This window comes from Scyliorhinus canicula, chromosome 6, assembly GCF_902713615.1.
Source record: "Scyliorhinus canicula chromosome 6, sScyCan1.1, whole genome shotgun sequence".
Lineage (NCBI taxonomy): Eukaryota > Metazoa > Chordata > Chondrichthyes > Carcharhiniformes > Scyliorhinidae > Scyliorhinus > Scyliorhinus canicula.
In genome coordinates this window covers 209,216,763-209,231,369 of record NC_052151.1, presented here as the reverse complement: position 1 = coordinate 209,231,369, position 14,607 = coordinate 209,216,763, and the positions used below count along the sequence as shown (strand labels likewise).

At 46.0% G+C, this 14,607-nt stretch overlaps 1 pseudogene; it reads right to left on the bottom strand.

The window, feature by feature from the left end:
* The window catches only part of LOC119968001, an 84,081-nt pseudogene that overhangs the window by 42,807 nt on the left and 26,667 nt on the right, over positions 1–14,607 (bottom strand).

Sequence of the window (14,607 nt, the reverse complement as noted above, 5' to 3'; positions counted from 1 at the left end):
TTCCATGGTGGATCTGAAGTCTGCATACCACCAGCTCCCAATTCGCCCGGAGGACCGCCACTACACAGCGTTCGAGGCCGATGGCCGCCTCTTCCACTGCCTCCGGGTTCCCTTCGGCGTCACTAACGGGGTTTCGGTGTTCCAACGAGCAATGAACCGAATGGTAGACCAGTACGGGCTGCGGGCCACGTTTCCGTATCTGGACAATGTTACCATCTGCGGCTATGACCAGCAGGACCACAACGCCAACCTCCACCGTTTTCTCCAAACGGCACAGAAATTAAATCTCACTTATAACAAGGAGAAATGCGTTTTCCGCACAAACAGACTGGCCATCCTCGGCTACGTCGTGGAGAATGGAGTCCTGGGCCCAGACCCGGACCGCATGCCCAAAGGCCCTCAAACGGTGCTTGGGGTTCTTTTCATACTACGCCCAGTGTGTCCCTCAATATGCGGACAAAGCCCGCCCACTCTTTAAGGCCACACGATTTCCCCTGTCTGCTGAGGCGCGCCAGGCCTTCAGCTGCAACAAGGAGGACATCGCCAAAGCAGCCATGCGGGCGGTGGATGAATCCACTCCCTTTCAGGTTGAGAGCGACACCTCAGAGGTAGCTCTAGCAGCCATTTTAAATCAGGCAGGGAGGCCCGTTGCATTTTTCTCCCGTACCCTGTCCGCTTCAGAACTCCGACACTCCTCAGTCGAGAAGGAAGCGCAAGCCATCATGGAGGCTGTTCATCACTGGAGGCACTACCTCGCAGGTAGGAGGTTCACCCTCATCACCGACCAACGATCGATTGCCTTTATGTTCGACAACTCGCAATGGGGCAAAATAAAAAATGATAAAATCCTTCGGTGGAGGATCGAACTCTCCACCTATAGTTACGATATTAAATATCGACCGGGGAAGCTCAACGAGCCCTCGGATGCTCTATCCCGCGGGACATGCGCTAGCGTGCAGAAAGCCATCCACGTGGATCTCTGCCATTCAGGGGTCACCCGGCTCGCCCACTACATCACAGCCCGAAACCTGCCTTTCTCCAACGAGGAGGTAAAAGCGGTCACCAGGGACTGCCCGATCTGTGCGGAGTGCAAACCGCACTTCTATAGACCAGACAGGGCCCACCTGGTCAAGGCTTCTAGGCCCTTTTAACGCCTTGCGATCGATTTTAAAGGGCCACTCCCCTCCACTAACAAGAACATTTATTTCCTCAACATCATCGACGAGTTCTCCCGATTCCCTTTTGCCATTCCATGCCCTGATATGACCTCCCACACAGTCATTAGGGCCCTGCATAGTGTCTTCACCCTGTTCGGTTTCCCCAGCTACGTGCACAGCGACCGGGCTTCATCCTTTATGAGCGACGAGCTGCGTCAGTACCTGATCGACAAGGGCATCGCTTCGAGCAGGACTACCAGCTACAACCCCAGGGGGAACGGACAGGTGGAGAGGGAGAACGCGACGGTCTGGAAGACCATCCTGCTGACCCTCCGGTCTAGAAAACTCCAAGTCTCCCAATGGCAAGAAATCCTCCCAGACGCGCTCCACGCAATTAGATCCCTCCTCTGTACAGCTACAAATCAAACCCCTCACGAGCGACTCGGGGGCACAAAACTGACCCCCTTGTTGAAAAGGTGCGCCTCCTCCATTCCAACCCCCAGTACGCATTCGTGGAGTTTCCGGACGGTCGCCAGGACACAGTATCCCTTCGGGACCTGGCACCCGCTGGATCCAGCCCCCCCCCCCCCCCCCCCCCCCCACCGAGGAACCCCTTACCCCGTTCCCTATACTGCCGCCCCCTCACGCCCCCGATTCCGCAAGCTCACCCCACCGGTTCCACGCGCCAGAACCAGCCCGCCCCCAACGCCCCCAGTCTCTGGTCGAGCCAGAGGTGTATAAAGTTCGGATGAGACCCGCCCCGGAGTCTGCCATCGTACCCCAGCTCTCAACACCCACCCAGCCACCGCAAAAGGCTGCAACCCCGGTGCTCCACAGATCGAAAAGAACAATTTGTCCACCGGACAGACTAACTCTGTGAGCCACCACCCCCGCTGGACTCGATTTTTTTTCACAGGGGGTGAATGTGATTCACACCGGATTATAATCTGTATATACATGTGTCTATATTGTAAGTGCAGTTGCACTACCTGACCATCAGGGGAGTAGCTCTGGGAATGCTCGAGAGTTGTACTGGGCTTCTCCCTTGGATCCGCCCAGGACTCCTCCCCTGGGAGCTGCTGTATAAAGATCAGTGCCATAGGGTCAGCCGGCCAGTTCACCGAAAGTTCAACGGCTAACAGGCTGGCTCTGTTGTAAGTATATTAAAACTGCTATTCTAATCCTACAAACACGTGTCCGTAGAATTGTTGGTTCCAACACCGGCTAAAAAAGTTCTCTTGAATGCAGATCAAGAATGTTACACCCTAGTAACCCAATTATAGGGTAATTGAAACCCTTAATGATTACTGCCTCATTATTTTTGCACTCAGAAATCTGTCAATATATTTCGGGGTACTGAGCTGCCATCTTTGTCCCTCCTTTAACCAAGTTCCATTATGGCAATTACATCATGCTGTCATGTGTCTTTCTGTGCCCTCAGCTTTATATACTGTGCACCTTGCATTTACATATATATCTTTGAACAATGCCAAGTTCCCGTGCTATGCACTTTCTAACCTGTGCTGTTTCTATCTTCCAGTCACTCGTCAATTCTCCATCTCCTGTTTCCTGCTCTGAATTAGCCCTCAGGTTCCTATCCCCCTGACAATCTAATTTAAACACTTTGTTCTGTCACATGGTTCTTAGACTGTGTGGCTTACAAATATTCCTGTAACGTAGCTTCAGCAGGTTTACTCCTCAGTTTAAGTAACAGCCAAGTCTAAGTTGTTAATAAATATGAAGTAAAGTAGCAGTCCTAGAACCATATAGAGTGCTGAGAAATTAATTGTCTGCTTCCGCCATCTTAAAAAAGCTATGCTCTTCGCTAATGTTAGTTTCCTGTCTCTATCAGCTTCGTGTCCATGCTGCTACCATCACTTTTACTTCATGACTAATCAACTCTGCAGCGAAGATTATTGTGTGCCTTTTTTTTAATGCAGAGGGTGGTGGGTGCCTGGAACGCATTGCCAGCGGAGGTGGTAGAGGCGGACACGATAGCATCATTTAAGACGCACCTGGACAGATATATGAACGGGAACAGAGAGAAGTAGACCTTGGAAAATAGGCAACAGGTTTAGATAAAGGATCTGGATCGGCGCAGGCTGGGAGGGCCGAAGGGCCTGTTCCTGTGCTGTAATTTTCTTTGTTCTTTGTCCTATCAATAATGGACAGTGTTTTAATAACACTATTATTGACACTAACAATAAGATACGCTGTACGTTAAGAAAATTCTGTGTGTTTTTACAGCCGTTCACAGCAATGCCTCAAGCTCCTGGGCACTAAGATCTGGAATTCCCTTGCTAATCCTCTCCTAATCTCGACCTCACTCTTCACCTTCAAGACCCGCCTTAAAACCTACATCTCTGACTTTGCTTATATATTTTCATTGCCTTATCAATATAAAACAGTTTCCTTTTTACCAAACTGAAGTTCTCAAGTTTAAAGATCTGTATTCTGAACGTAATGATAAACTAAGCTGAAAATGTAATACAGCTCAATACATTCAAAGTAAACATTCACTTGTTTTATTTCTCTTTTTGCTTTGAGAATAATTTTATGTTTTATGTTCATTCATTTCATGGATTTTTGGAATATCTATTTATAATGGTGTCAATACCATTTATTGCCTAATTGTCTTTGCTAAGTTGATGGTGAGATGCCTTCTTGTATCGCTACGGCCCTGTGGTCCACGCACACCCACAATGCTGTTAGGGAGGCAGTTTGAGGATTTTGACCTGGTGACCTGTAGTGGGGAAGTTGCTGGAATCACTCATTAAGGAGGAGATAACTGAACATTTGTAAAGTTAAAGCTCAATCCACCAATGTCAGCATGGTTTTCTGAAGGGTAAGTCATGCTTGACAGACTTTCTTGAGTTCTTTGACGACGTAACCAGCAAGGTAGAGAATGGGGATCCTGTGGATGTTGGACATCTAGACTTCCGGATGACATTTGACAAGGTGCCGCAGACTGACCGAGAAGGTGAGATTGCAGATGACTTGGGGTAGAGTACCAGATTGGATTGAAGGTGAGCTGACTAACAAATAGCAGAAGGTTGTCATAAATGGGTTCTTCTCTGGCTGGCGAACTGTAACTAGTGGGGTGCCGCAGGGGTCAGTCCTCGGACCTCAACGCTTTACAATCTACATAAATAATCTGCAAGCAGGGACAGAGTGTAACATAGCAAAATTTGAGGATGATACCAAAATAGGTGCGAAAGCAGGCAGTGAAGAGGAGATAAACATTTTACAGATGGATTTAGGTAGGCTAGGAGATTGGGCCAAAATTTTGGAGATGGCGTTTAATGCAGATAATCTGCAAGCAGTGTGAGGTTATCTTTTTTTTTTATAAATTTAGATTACCCAATTATTTTTTCCAATTAAGGGGCAATTTAGCGTGGCCAATCCACCTACACTGCACATTTTTGGGTTGTGGGGGCGAAACCCACGCAGACACGGGGAGAATGTGCAAACTCCACACGGACAGTGACCCAGAGCTGGGATCGAACCTGGGACCTCAGCGCCGTGAGGCTGTTGTGCTAACCACTAGGCCACCGTGCTGCCCGAGGTTATCTTTATTGACCGTAAAAGTAGAAAGGCAAATTATTATGAAAACGGAAAGCAGATTCAAAATTTGTCTGTGCAGAGGGATCTGGGTGTCTTTGTTCATGAATCACAGAAAGTCAGTCTGCAGGTACAGCATGGGATTAAAAAGGCAAATGGAATGTTAGCGTTCATTGCAAGAGGACGAGAGTATAAAAGTAGAGAAGTGTTGCTGCAATTGTATAGGGTGTTGGTGAGACCACATCTGGAGTATTGTGTCCAGTTTTGGTCTCCTTATTTGAAGAAGCATGTGGTCTCATTGGAGGCAGTTCAGAGGAGGTTCATCAGATTGATTCTGGGGATGAGAGTTAACGTATTAGGAGAGGTGAAACAGTTTGAGTTTATACTCACTGGAGTTCAGAAGGATGAAAGGGGATATGATCGAGGTGTATGAAATACTAAATTGGATTGATAAAGTAAACGTAGACCAAATGTTCCCCCTGTGGGGCAATCTAGAATGAGAGGTCATGGATATAGATTGAGAGATGGTAGATTTGTTTTAAATTAAATTTTTTAATCTATATTTTCACAAGTAGGCTTACAGCAATGAAGTTACTGTGAGAAGCTCCTAGTCGCAGATTTAGAACTGAGATGAGGAGGAACTACGGGGGTGATTCTCTGAGCCCCGCGCCGGGCCGGAGAATCGCCGTAACCGTGCCCCGACGCCGGCGCGTGATTCTCCAAGGTGCAGAGAATCGGCGCCATTTGTGCCAGCGCATTTGGCGCGGTACGGGCTGCTGGAATCGGTGGGGCCACGACGATACGACAGAGTCCTGCCGGCGCCGTTCACCCATGGTCACTGCCGGCGGGAACTCTGCGGGAACGGTTGGGGGGGGCGGCTTGTGGGGGGAAGGGAGGTGGGCTCCTTCACCGGGAGTGGGGGGGGCTCCGATGGGGTCTGGCCCGCGATCAGGGCCCACCAATCGGCGGGCCGGCCTCTCGCCCCCGCGCCTACTTTCTGGCACACCCGGCCCCTGCACACCGCGCCATCTTGAGTCGGGGTCGGTGTGCTAAAAATGTGCCCCGCGCATGCGAATGTTGGTGCTGCCCAACTGCGCCTGCGCGGTGCCCATTTGGTGCCGAGTAAGGAGGCTGGAGCGGCGTGAACCGCTCCAGCGCCGTATTGGCCCCCTATGGGGGCCAGAATCTGTTGTACCCGGGACCGGTTCGCGCCATCGTGAAACGTGATGGCGTTCATGATGGCGTGAACACTTGGGCTCCATATTGGAGAATCGCCCCATACTTCTCACAGAGGGTGGTTAATTTGTGGAACTCTCTGCCCCATAGTGCGGTGGAATCTGAGTCATTAAAGTTTCAAGAAGGAGATATATAAATTTCTGATTTTAAAAAACAGGTTAAAGGGAAGAGGTGGGGACGTGGCTTTGAGACCAAGAAGAGATCAGCCATGATCTGATTGAATAGCAGAGCTGGCTCGAAGGGCTGAATTGCCTACTTCTGCTACTATTTCTACGTTCTTATGTTCATTTTTATATTCACTCTTTCATATAAGTAGTATTACTGATCTTGTAACAATGTGCTTAGTATTATTAATAACCCTGTTACAGATAATAATATGGAGTGTCAGAAATCAAGTTATTGTAACCACAATATCACACACTCTGGTACTTACCTAAGTTTCTGCATTTTACAGTCCCGATTCCTCAGAGCCTCAGACAATAGTTTTATTCCTGAATTTCCCAGATTGTTCAGTCTAAACAAAGAGGTGAGAAACATGTTAATGTGGGTTGACTTTTCACCAGAGGTATGAAACAGGAGTTGGGTTTATTTTGAATCAGAAATGTATCACCATACTGGTGAATTATACAAACAAGGTGAATGCATACTGGAAAATATCAGGAAAATGGTCCAGAGTCATTTGGACAACTGGTGCAGACACGGTGGACTGAATGGCCTCCTTTCTAAACATTAATAATGCTGTGATTCTGTAGTAGGAAATCATGGCTGGATTATGAAGTATGAAACACAACATAGTTCTTTCCTTGATAGTAGGTTTATTCACAAGGTGGAATCTTGCACTTCCCTGTCATCGCACTCATCCCCAGTGTCCCAGCAGTCCCTCTTTTTGTAAAGCACAAGAACAGATATAAACCAACTGATTGAAAGCCCCTCAATGTGCCGGGTAACTTAATCAAAACTTTCAAAATGAACTTATAAAATCAAATTATTGTTTTCGGGGCTAATAACACACCCCAAACATTGTGGTGCCCACTATTTGTGGAATCCTCACGCGTACCAGTGGACACTATGTGTTCCCTCTCTAAGAAAAAGCCACAAAGATAGTGGTAGAAGAAGGGTTAACAGGCAGGCTAATCAATCACTTTCCCCGGCCGTTGCCTGTAACTGTGAACGGCCACATTGGCCGGGAGTAGAAATAAGCCCACAAAGAGATCCTCTGACATGGCATCCCCTCCCCACAACATGACAACAAAACAGGAGTGGAGGATTGAAGTGCAGCCAAAAATTAGGGAACCAGTCCCTTAAAATGATTTTGATAAAGTGGACGTAACCTCATTCAACTGATACAAACATTGTTTTATCTATTTGCGGAATCTGGGCGTACTTGCAAGCTGGCATCTGATTGACCAGCCCAAATTGACTTTGAGTAGGTGGTAGTGAGCTGCCTTTCTGAACCACTGAAGCCTGAGATGTAGGTACACCGACGGTTCAGTTTAGGAGGAGATTCCAGGATTTTAATCTTGTGAGACTAAAGAAAAAACAAAATAATTCAAAGTCAGGACGATGAATGACTTATAGAGTTTTACAGGACAAAAGGAAGCTGGTCGGCCTGTCGTGTCCGCATCAGCCATTAAGCACCTATCTATTCTAATCCTCTTTTCCAGGACAGGTCCTGTTGCCCTATAAGAACTAAGAGCAGGAATAGGCCACCTGGCCCCTCGAGCCTGATCCACCATTCAATAAGATGATGGCTGATCTTTTTGTGGATTCAGCTCACTGTAACCTTTAATTCCTTTACTGTTCAAAAGTCTATCTACCTTTGCCTTAAAAACATTTAATGATATAGCCTCAACTGCTTCACTGAGCAGGGAATTGCACAGATTCATGACCCCTTGGGTGAAGAAGTAACTCCTCAACTCAGTCCGAAGTCTGCTCTTCATATTTTGAGGCTATGCTCGTGAGGCTCTCCAGTGGAAAAAACCTCCCTGCTTCTATCCTAGCTATTCCCTTCATAATTTTATATGTTCCTGTAAGATCCCCCCTCATTCTTCTAAATTCCCATGAGTATAGTCCCAATCTAATTATTCTGTCCTCATAAACTAATCCTCTCAACGACAGAATCAACCTAGTGAATTTCCTCTGCACACCCTCCAGTGCCAGTACATCCTTTCTCAAGTAAGGAGACCAAAACTGTACACATTACTCCAGGTGTGGCCTCACCAGAATCTATACAGCTGCAACATAATCTCCCTGCTTTTAAACTCCATCCCTCTAGCAATGAAGGACAAAATTCCAATTGCCTTCTTAATTACTTGCTACACCTGCAAACCAACTTTTTGTGATTCCTGCACAAGGACACCCAGGTCCCTCTGCACAGCAGCAATTTTTTACCATTTAAGTAATAATCCATTTTGTTGTTATTCCTACCAAAATGGATGACCTTGCATTTATCAACATTGAATTCCATCTGCCAGACCCTTCCCCACACACTTAAACGATCTATATCTCGCTGCAGACTTTTAGTGTCCTCTCCACATTTGTCTCTACCACTCATGTTCGTGTCATCTGTGAACTTTGACACATTACACTTGGTCCCCAACTACAGATCATCTCTGTAAATTGTGAATAATTGCAGACCCAACACTGATCCCTGAGGCACACCACTAGCCACTGATCACCAACCAGAAAAAAAAAACATTTATCCACACTCTTTGCTTTCAGTCAGTTAACCAATCCTCTACCATGTTAATACATTACCCATAACGCCATGCGCCTTTACCCTCCTTTTGAACACTACAATTTCTTCTATTACCATTGCAATTCATGAAGGACCGCCTTCTCAAACTTGCCCCTCATCTGAGGTGTGGTGATCCTCAAGTTAAATCACCACCAGTCAGCTCACCCCCTCAAAAGGGGTAGCAGCCTAAGGCCATTTGGGACTACGGCGCTTTTACTTCACTATTGCTCCATTCGTGCCATCTTTCAGGTCGACCAAAACAAATCCAGCATAATTTGCCTTTATTCTTCTATGGTATTGACACCTGCTCTTCATTTTTGGACCACCTTGAAATGTCGTTATCGTTTAATCCTCTGTCATTCGATGGCCCCTGTCTCTGCAAGATCAGTCTGTCATTAAACAAATGTGCTTTAAATGAATGTGAAGTGACCTGCGATATAGAGTGCTGTACAGTCATACGTGACAAGCCTATAAAGGACATGCCTGATCCTCGGAAGGAGCCAGAAATGTATATGTTCAAGGCTATAGTAATTTTAGCCAGTACTGCGAGGTCTTCAGCAATGAGGATACAGATGCCTGTAACCATCTGGCTGGATGGTCACAATTTCTGGCATCACTGGGTGTTGATCATGTCCAGGTAGATCCGCCTTCAGCTATTGTTCCTGTGTTAAGGGTTAGGGCTCTGTTGCATTCATATCCCTCTTTGCTCTGCTATGATCTTCTGATGTCTGGAGCTCTGTCCTTCCATGTTGCCAGTCATCTAACATCTAACATTGCCACCTGGAGCCTCTGGGCGGATGACCATCCATTTATTCTTAGCATCGTTGCTCCCTCTTCTTCTGCTTCTGCAATATAGACTAGTGCCAGCCACATTCAATTCCTAGGTACTGAGTTCCCATTCATCCTGCCTAACAGCATAGTCAAAGTGTCCTGTACCCCGTTGCATTGCTTACTCTCTTATGTCCATTTATACCCACTCTGTTCCTACTTCCCATCAGATGAGGATATAAACAATCTGCCTCTTTGAAACTTTCCATTTCAAACCTTGGGCTGCATTCTCTGGTGCTCCCGGTTTTGCGGTGGCATGAGGTGGTTTCAATAGGAAATCCCACTGACAAGCGGCGGGAATACAGAATCCTGCTGCCAGCAAATGGCGGGTGGATGGGAAATACGCACTTGAGGGACCAGATAATCCACCCTATATTACCTGGTATAATAATACTTCAAACAAGCTATTAATGAAATGGTTGATATGGATATCGGTTGAACTGTTCCTGTTCTACTTGTGTAGGGGAGGGATGTCTCATACTTTGAACCCTATTAAACAGGTTCTGCATTTACTGCAGGCCTGACTATTGTTAGACTGAAGGAGCTACCAGGAGTTTCTTACTCCTCATCGATTTTTCACATATGGGATGAATTATCAGAAATTCTGTTGTGTACCATTGAACATTTTATCGGATACCGTCCACTATGTGCAAGAACCAGACAGATATCTGGAAATTCCTCCCAGTTGTTTAGTTTGTGTCTGCATCCTGGGTATAAATGGGCAATGTGGTAATGTGAGCTTTCAGAACAGCAAGCAGTTTCCTAATTTAATAAAAGGACTTGGAAGCAATTTAAATAATTATACCTGAAAAGGCCTTCTTATTTTCTAAATTCAAGATATTTCACATTCCCAGTCAGAAATCAGGAGGTGTGGGCTTAGGTAGGCTGCTCTTTCCAAGGGCCAGTGCAGACTCGATGGGCTGAATGGCCGCCTTCTGCACTGTAAATTCTATGATTCTATGAAATTATTTAAATATTTATGGTGATATAAAGGACTTATTTTCCCAAGGGATCCGCACAACTTGCACTTGCGATGATAAATCATTATTTATCAGATTGCTTTTGAGCTGCACCATCTTTAAAATATTTAAATTATCTATATTTTTATTGCTTCTTTTCAACTTAATTCATGATCACACTCTTCAAGTCCCCATTAAGTATAAGAACAACTTGTCAGCCAAGGCAACAGTCTATTCTGCATCTTAGAACTTTACACTTGTTATTTTGTGAAGTCCTTTGTTCCCACTCTGCCACCTTTTGCATGAACTAGCAGCCATTCATTCGCTTTGCAACAAAATAAACGGTTTCTCAACAATGAAAGTTTCAGCTGAGGAACCAAACAATAAGTTACCTCAAATTCTGGCATTTGTGCAGAACGGGTCCCAGCCGCTGAAGTCCTTCACACTGAATGTTGCAGTTGTATAGATCGAGGTGTTTTATTCTATCACAGAGTCCAATGACATGAGACAGGACCGCACAATCAATTGGAGTCAGTCGCAATTCACTAAATGTAAGTGTTTCCACAGATCCCACTGTGGCCTGGGCCAGTGCTTTATTCTGAGACTCAAACAGGTAGTGGAATGTGTTCAGGAGGTTCCTTTTACCCGATTCACTCTCTGTGTTTCTAATCTGTCCTTCAACCTTCTCCTTCACCCAGTCAATCACTCGGCAGGTTGTTTGATAAAGAAATTGACCCAGAAACATCTTCAGGGGCCGAGCTACCTGTGAGGAGGAGAGACCAGCAACAAAACGGAGAAATATTTCAAATCGCCCATCTTCCTTGCTGTGGGTTTCACTGAGGAGTTTCCCAATGTCTCCAGGATCTGGAGTCAGGAATAGTGCGAGTGCAGCTACAAACTCCTGGATGGTGAGGTGTGGGAATGTGTAAACCACACTCTGGGCAGAAACATCTCTCTCCAAAAGTTCCATCAGGAACCCAGACAGGAACTGGGAAGGTTGCAGATTGGACTTGATCAAATCTCCATTTCTGAACACAATCTTCTTCTTGGAGACTCCTGTGAAGGCCATCTCACCAAGCTTCAGTAACACATCACGGGGGCTTTCAATCTCTCGGCCATGGTTTTTCAGAATGTTGTAAATATAGTAGGAATATAGTTGGGTGATGGTCTTGGGAACTCGCTGCTGTTTCCTGACCCTTTGTGTAAAGAAGGGACCCAGTGATAGACCGAGGATCCAGCAGTAGGAAGGGTTGTAGCACATGGTGTACAGGATCTCGTTCTCCTCTACATGTTTGAAAACAGCTGCTGCCACCGTCTGATCTTCAAAATACCTGTTGAAATATTCCTTCCGTTCATCACCAACAAATCCCAGGATTTCAGCCCAGACACTGATCTCCGCCTTTTCCAATAAATGTAATGCAGTGGGGCGGCTGGTCACTAGCACTGAACATCCTGGGAGCAGCTTGTGCTGTATTAAACTGTACACAATGTCAGACACTTCACACCAGCATTCGGGATCTGTGCACATGGACTGAGGTTCTGTATTTCTCCGATTGTCAGCAAAATCAATCTTGTCCTTGAATTCATCCAAACCATCGAATATAAACAGCAATCCCTCTGGGTTCTTCCAGAGCTCTCCCAGAACATTCCCAAAGTAAGGATACTGATCCAGTATCAGATTCCTCAGGTTTATTCTACAGTTAATTGTGTTCAAATCTCGGAATTTAAAACTGAAAACAAATTGAAAGCGTGGGTACATTTTCCCAGTGGCCCAGTCATAAACAATCTTTTGTACCATTGTTGTTTTTCCAATTCCTGGGACTCCACTCACTGCTGCTGAATTCACAGATTTGTTTTTTTTTTGGGGAAGAACATTTCTGGAACAATTGATCAGTTTGGATTTTTTCTAGTTCTCTCCGGAGAAGTTTCTCTCTCCACTCTTCATGGTCTCGGCCTCTTGCCAGCAGTTCATGTTCTACAAGTGTCCGATCTCGAACAGTAGAAATGATCGTTAGCTCAGCGTATCGATCAACCAGCTGGAAAATCTTAACCTTCTCCTTTATCAGGATAGTGTTCACTCTCAGTGTTTCAGTTTGTACCCGGAGTGTCTCCTTGTGTTTCTGCTGAACATCTTCAATTAGAACAGACAGGAAATAAATTGCATTAACACAATAAAGTTTGGATACAATATTACTGACTAGATGATTTATTTTACAGTTAGCATTAAAGTTTGCACAGAATTAAAATTAAATTAATTGAAACATTGCTTGAAAGTGAGCAATATCACATTAAAGTTTCTAATCATAACTTGATTTAATACTTGCTGAAGATGAGGATTTTATAAAGGTGATGGTCTCACTGATGGTTAACCCTATCTGACCTGGCCTTACTATAGTCACCTCATTGGGAAGTACAAGGTTCTTGATTATCTGACAATCGATGTTCTAGTCAGTAAGTCTGTGAAATTGTCAATAATCCCAATTCGCTGCAAGAATGGGAAATAGGCTGAGATGACTTTTAATCAGTAAGGGAATCGAGGGTTATGGGGATCAGGCGTGAAAGTGGAGTTGCAGATTATCACATCAGGTCACTCATGATCTCATTAAATGGCAGAACAACTTGAATGCCCAAATGGCCTTTCCTTATACTCCTATGCCTTACGGTCTCAGTAGATTTAAGTGGGTGATGTCGATATTGTAATTATTCGAGTCTCACTGTTATTACATGCTGCCTTTGGCAGGATATCTTTGATATTGGGCGGGATTCTCCCAACGGGTGTCTAAGTGCCGACGGCGGAGTGAAAACCAGAGTGTTTCACTCCGGCGTCGGAGCCCGCTCCCAGCCCCCTATTCTCCTGCCCCGGGGGGCTAGGAGCGGCATCACGTAATTTATGCGCGCTGGGCCTTGGCGCCACGTAAATGACGCGGCCGGCACCGCGTAAATGACGTCACCTGTGCATGCGCGGGTTAGATGGCGCCAACCCGCGCATTCGCCGTTGCCGTCCTCCCCGAGGCCGCCCCGCAATAAGATGGCGGATGGATCTTGCGGGGCGGCGGAGGAAAGGAGGGCCTCCTTTAGAGGGGCCGGCCCACCGATTGGTGGGCACCGATCGCGGGCCAGACCCCATTGGAGGCCCCCCGGTGCAGGAACCCCCCTCCCCTGCCACAGCCCCCCCCCCCCCCCCAGCATTCCTGCGCAGCTCCCGCCGGCAGCGGCCAGGTGTGGATGGCGCTGGTGGGAACCTGTCGTATTGGGGCAGCCGCTCGGCCCATTCAGGCCGGAGAATCGCCACTCGCCTTTTGCAAACGGCGAGCAGCGATTCTCCCAGCGGCCAGCCGTGATTCTCGCCGCGATGATTGGGGGGGGGGGGGGGGGGAGAATTCCGCCCATTGTCTTTGCATATATGAGAGCAGCTGATTTGAATATGGGAATTCTAGTATTCGATCAGGCTGTTGCCAGCTTACCCGAGTTATTGAGGACCCCGTTGGCTCAGTTGGCCAAACACCCACTGGAGGGTCAGACTGTGCCAGCAGCATGGGGTTTGATCCCCCCTCCTGGCTGAGTTGGATTCAGGGCCTGCCTTCTTGCCCAACTCATAGTGAAATAGTTCAGCTTTGGGTCGGGCCTACCTTTGCACTGAACACTCAAAAATAATAACCATTCCCCATTATTTTGTATTTCATAAATGACGAGCTGTTTTTCAGGATTTTTACACATAGATTCTTTAATTGTGTTTTTATAACAGTCCTGCAATGATTACGGCAAAAAATAGAATTATCGAATTCACTCTGCAATATTAGAGCAAATAAACATTCACAGTTCATTTGAACTGTTTGGTTTCCCAGTAACCCTGAATATTTATTTTTCCTCATTTATTCTCCAGATTAATGTTTAACTGTGTGAATATCTGTAGAAATTTGCATTTATCAAACATTTTCTGATTTCTTATTCTGTTCTGTGAAATTATTTATTTTAATATTTCTCCTTTCTTTATGGTTTTCTCTTAGTAGTTATCCCTAAATGGGATAAATATGAACCATGAAATTACACGTCCATCATTCTGGTCCTTGTTATTGAGTGGATGTTTCAAGGGATTACTGTTCAAAGGGATGTGAACATTATAAATTCA